The sequence below is a fragment of the Arachis ipaensis genome, chromosome B2, assembly GCF_059453495.1.
Source record: "Arachis ipaensis isolate K30076 ecotype BB chromosome B2, ASM5945349v1, whole genome shotgun sequence".
In the NCBI taxonomy this organism is placed as follows: domain Eukaryota; kingdom Viridiplantae; phylum Streptophyta; class Magnoliopsida; order Fabales; family Fabaceae; genus Arachis; species Arachis ipaensis.
The window spans coordinates 13,462,316-13,468,407 of NC_142437.1; the positions used below are offsets into that span (position 1 = coordinate 13,462,316).

General features: G+C 35.6%; 1 pseudogene; it reads right to left on the reverse strand.

Annotated features, from left to right (window-relative positions):
• Nucleotides 1-244: 244 nt before the first annotated feature.
• On the reverse strand, nt 245-1,890 carry LOC148573077 (protein FAR-RED IMPAIRED RESPONSE 1-like; annotated as a pseudogene).
• Nucleotides 1,891-6,092: the final 4,202 nt, after the last annotated feature.

Here is a 6,092-nt window from a genome sequence, read left to right on the forward strand (position 1 = left end):
GAAATCTGCTCATGGGTGAACAAAAATTTACATTAATAAAAACTAAAACTTGTAAACTCCTCTCTTGGATAATTCATATCTGGTGTATTGTAAAGAGTGGAGCTTGACTGAATCGATGATCCAGAGTCTAAAAGGTTCAACTACAAAAGACATAATTGTGTATTAGCAAAATGAACATTTGAATTTTTAACTAATCAAAAGCAAGTCAATTTTACCTCGCTTGGAGCTGTCTTTTTCTTTTTCTTCATGGCATTTGAGATCTTTTTTTCCAGGTTTGATCCAAGTCTGTTCTTGGGCCGACCTCTTGTTTTGACACGTGGTGGGCTTTGAAGGTCATTCACATTACTTAATGTCGCTTCTTCGTGGGTTAACAAACTTTTTCCTTTGCTTCTCCCTTGATATTCTTCCATCTCCACCATGACCTTGTCAAATGCTTGGTGTAAAATTCCGGTCAACTCTTCAGACTCAGATGCAAATTCACATATATTGTGTGACCAAAACACCAATTTGTCAAATCTCTTACTTCTTGACTCCAGCAGAGGTTCATCTTGGCTGCTCTTGATGTGTGTATGCCTCCTCTTTATGTTCTTACTCCAACGTTCCAATATGTATTTCGGTGCCACGTTATCCACTCGCTCAAAGCTTAGGACACTTAGGGAATGGCGGCACAATATGCCCCTAGACTAAAAAAGCAAGCAATGGCACTTTACATCTCGTGATACTGCTCGTAGGAGACGACAAACTTATTGAATTTGGAGTTGGAAACCTGCTCTATTACTTCATATGTTGTGAAACCTAGGGTGGAATACATTGATCTTGTGATACAGTTCACTTTACCTCTGAATTGAGCTTGAACTTCCTTGAATTTCTCATGGGTATATACATGCTGAAACTGTGCCTCTATTACTGATTTTGTTGCACACGGTATCACGGTGTGAAAATCTGCAGCATCGAATTCTCTCTCTGCTTGCTCTCTGCTTGCTAGGCAATTGTCGTATTGCTTCACGAATTATCTCAAGGAGCTATTCCGTGTGATGAACTTGTTGAAAAATGAATGCATACTCTCGCTCCTTTGCGTGCTTCTCATCTCAGCCCAAAAGTGGTGATCCAAGTAAACCGGAATCCATATATGGCGATCCTCGTACAGCTCTGCATACCAACCGAAACCATAAGGTCTGGTGAACCAAAAATAGTGCATGCTTTGAGAAAAATATGAGCATAAAAATAATTCGAATTGAAACCTCAATTACCTGAAAGCCACTTGTTGCCTCCGAGGCCATACTTTGTAAGAAAATCGTTCCACTTTCTATCAAATGCGTCTTTTGTGTAAGAGTTCTAAACAACATGGCTCATCTCTTGTTCAATATCGATGTGCCCCTTGTAGCCATTTAATTTGCTTGGAATCTTCTTTATAATGTGTTAGATGCACCAGCAGTGAATTGTTGTTGGCATGCACAGCTCAATTGCCCTTTGAATCGATGTGTATTGATCGGTAAGAATACCTTTTGGTGCCTTCCCTCCCATGGAACGTAACCAACACTCAAATATCCATTTGAATGATTGGATGTCCTCATTTTTCATCAGAGCGCATCCAAGAAGTGTCGACTGGCCGTGGTGATTCACGCCAACAAAAGAACCTAAAACCAAATTGTACCTGCATAAATAACAACCACAAGATGATAAACCAAAATATATACACTCACTGAACATCAAAAATATGTTTGAATGAACCGAATACCTATTTGTGTTATAGGTGGTGTCAAATGAAACCACGTCTCCGAAATAATCAAATGCAGCCCTGCTTCTTGCATCAGCCCAGAATGCATGTTTAATGCAGTGATCACCTTCAAGGTTGAGCTCAAAGAAGAAATTTTGGTTCTTCTCTTTCATTCTAACTAGGTACTTCCCAAATTCTTTGGCATCATCTTCTTCAGAAATATTTCGTACTTTTCTTGTGATGTAATTCCTTATGTCTTTTTCTATAAAACCTAGTTCACGGTGGCTGCCAGCTGCTGCCACAAATGATTGGTAAGTTTTGCTCGGTCTGATTCTGGCTTCCTCGTGGGTTTCAATGGTGCGACGCACGAACATGCTAAGCTCCCTGTGTTGTTTGAGTATCTCATCCTGGTCTGAACAACAAGGATGTGAGTGATTCAAAACAACTTTAGAAATTGTCCAAAGACCAACATCCTTCATTATGTGTACATAAATTTTGGCTGGACAATTTAACCCAGCTGAAGGGTTTGTTTTCAAAGTTGGGGATATCTTTGATTTCCACCTCCCCTCTCTAGAGCATACAATTAGTTGATTCTTAATCTTGTCTCCGTCCCAAGTCGTGTTCCTTATTTTGGTAGAAAAACCGGCAAGTTTGGAATAATGTTTGTAGAACTTTCCAGCTTCTTCTAGTGTCTTGAAAATCATTCCCACCTTTGGGACAAATTTTTCATCCACAACACAGTTGGTCTGCATGGTGAACCGAAATCTTAATCATGGTGAACCAAAATTTTAATTACGGTGAAACAATTATAAAGTTCTTAGGGAACAAAACAGAATATATTCGTCTAATTTTTTTCAGACTCCTTTTTGCTTACCGAACCGAAAACATGAACATGGTGAATCAACTCTTTAGTACTTACTGAACCGAAAAGTTACTCACAATTACACACAGTTAATCACAGTTACTCACACTCACAGTTATATATTATCAATTCAATTCATTTCAATTCAGATAAAGATCACCTCAGTCCATTCGATTCACTTCAAATAAAATTAGCAATTTCATTCCATTGAATTAGATTCAAAATTCAATAATCCAAACCTCATCAAATTGATACGTTTTGGAAGAATTGTGCAAATCGCACTCATTCAACTGATTTGAAGTTGATTCATTCATTGTTTCAATTCAGAAGTGCAGATCGAAGAAGAAAACGAAGAAGAAGATGAACGACGAAGCTAATTACGTTGAAGTCATCAATCCAAATCCATAATGCAGAGAAGAAAAATGCAAATAAAGGAGGACAACGAATTTAATTAGGTTGAAGAAGGAGGTTGACATTGTATGAAAAGGTTTACGTTGAGAAAAGTTGATAACGCAAAATAAAGATTAGGTTATATACGTTAGGATTAAGCGCGTGTATACAAACAATTGTGTGGGGCGTGGAGTTAAAAGGATTTGGATAACATCTATGTAAAAATTTTTACATGGATGTAGAACTTTTCCGTAAATTAAATACCACAATTGACATTTGATGTACTTGAATAGTTGAATAATGTGTATTTATTTTATATGCAAATTATTATTGAAGTTAAATATATATATATATATATAAAATAAAGAAGTCAGTACCAATTAAGTGAAATGAATATAGTGTTAATTATTAGAGCAACGAATAAATAATTGAACCATGAATTTAATTATATTCAAATAAAGCCAGTGACCCAATCAAATTAAAGAGCGCAACCAAAGGTTGTCATTAGCATTCCTTGAAGAACAGGCACTTGGCTCGATCATTATTCTGTTGGTCGTGATTGACATTATATTACTATATATATTTTTTACATATATTTTATAGAGTCAATTTTTGAATTTCATAGAAAAATTTTAGCCATTCATTTCAATGAAGTAACATGAATAAAATAAGAATAAAAAATAAATAAAGAAATTAATTTTAAACTATAAATTAAATAAAAAAATTTCTTATTATTATTACTTTTATTTATCGTTGGCTTATCAATCCTCTCATAAATTAATATACCTGTATGTATATATTCAAGTACATCTAATTGCAATCATGTTTTATATTTATACATAACACTGAATAATTTTGATATTTAATTTTTCCAATTGTCAAAGAACTTTTTTAAAGAAGTTGGATAATGAAAATGTTATTGAAGATTTGGGTAGTGATAATAAGTTTTATAAGTATAGTTCCATTATTCTTAATAGCTCAAAATTCTCCAAAAGATTATCTTAAAGCTCACAATGATGAACGTGTAAAAGTTGGGACTAAGCCACTGAAGTGGGACCAGCAGCTTGCATCACTTGCTCGCAAGTTTGTGAAGAAACATATTTTTGACTGCAAGAAGGGAACTTATGATAGAAGCTTTATCGATGGTACTAAATATGTCCAAAGCTTTGTATATCATCCAGAATCCATATCAGGTGTCGATGCTGTGAATACATGGCTGCAACAAAAAACAAACTATGTCTATAAATCTAACACTTGCATTGATGGTACTCTTAATTGTATTTGTTACGCTCAGATTATATGCGATGCAACTACTTCTTTAGGTTGTGCTAGAGTCAAGTGTCGTAATTATGAAGGCACCCTTATTACTTGTTTATATTACCCTGCATGCCATCTTCCGGGTCAAAGTCCCTTCGTATTTCATTCATTACCAAATTAAACTCATTGCTTTCTTCACTACACTTTAATAATAAGTGCACATTTTATTACTACGATTGTTGGCCTTGTAGTTTTTTTAATAGAAAGAGTACTTGAATGAATTGTTCTTTGTTTCGGTTGAAGGCAATTGGGATCAATCATTCGATTGGGGTAAGGCTAGTGGGTTGGTGAGTGGAGACGTTTGGAAGAGATTGGTCGAAAGTCGATTGAAGTAGATTAGTTGGTAGTCAGTCGGAGTTGATAGGTGGTTGCTCAATTATTAGGAGTATAGTTGTCAGAATTGAATCGGTGATCAAACCAATTAAACTATTAGTTTATTAGTTTGTTGATTCAATTAATGAGTCATAAGTTTGAACCGTTTAACTTATAATCAATAAATATAAATTTTAAAAATATAATTTACTTTGCATATGTTAAATTTTTTTTTATTAAAAAAAAGGCAAATGTAATGAAGGCAACTTGGCCTAGTAGCAGCCAAACTACACATGCAAGAAGACCCAAGTTTAAACTTAAGGAAGAGCTTTCTTTTGTTAATTGTTGACTTACATCATCTCAAAATATAAGAAAAAAAAATATTTGAAAAAGACAAAATAGAAAAAGCGACAATGTAGAGACTTACCAATGGACCACGGTCCATGGCAATTCAACGACAATGATGACCGAAACTAGAAGACGAGCGACGACAACCCGGCGAGTTGCTTCTATCACTGGCAACGAAGAGCTTAGGGAAAGCTGCGAGATGTTGAGATGCCAACGAGTGTGACTGAGATGAGACTCAAGTGAGACTAAAAAAGACTCTTATGGGCTAGTGGCATGTGTAACACCCTAATTACCCTAAACCTTACCTCTAACCGTAAAGCAAAGGATTACTAAGTGTCACGACAGTTCTAAGGCTTATACGATAATATACATATATATAGAAAGAAATAATAGTACGAGAAGCCCGATAAAGGATTACAACTCAAAAACCGAGATACAAAAGCGCGAAGCGTTCACACGGTAACTAAAAGAGTAAAGAATAAGATGCCGGTACCAGATGACAAAGTATATGTAGATATATAAGCATAATAGTCATAGAGTACTAGCCGTAACCCGCGGAGTTTAGGCCGACTAGTTATATACAGACTTAATAGAGTTTTATAAAGGTACAACCATAAACAACCTGTCTCTCAAGTTTAGCCTCTAAGGCGACAAAGTAATAAAGATACAAAAGATAGAGAGAACTATAACAAAATAATCAAAACGCAAAAGATAATAAAAGATCCTCCCCTTTGTCGCCATCACGCAACTCACCGAGGTGGGTTACGACCTGCATCTGAAAAACAACAATAGAATATGGTATGAGAACCAGAGGTTCTCAATATGGTAACAGTGTCCAATAATGTAAGATGTCAGATTCTGGGACTCCAGAGGCAATCCTAGAACTTCACATCAAGCATAAGAATCAAACTTAAAGCATAAATAAATCTAAAACCATAACTTTTAAACCATACTGAAACAAGGTATTCTATCCTAAGGAATTTCCAGAATAACATTCACACCGCTGTCCCACAGCTTTCGCCACCCTAACCGCCATGCAATCCCATCGCCACCGCCTACCGATCCTTCTGAATCCTAGTAGAAAAAAACAAGTAATTTATACAAGTAAAGCACAAGTAATTTTTCAAGTATAGCAGGTAACTCAAG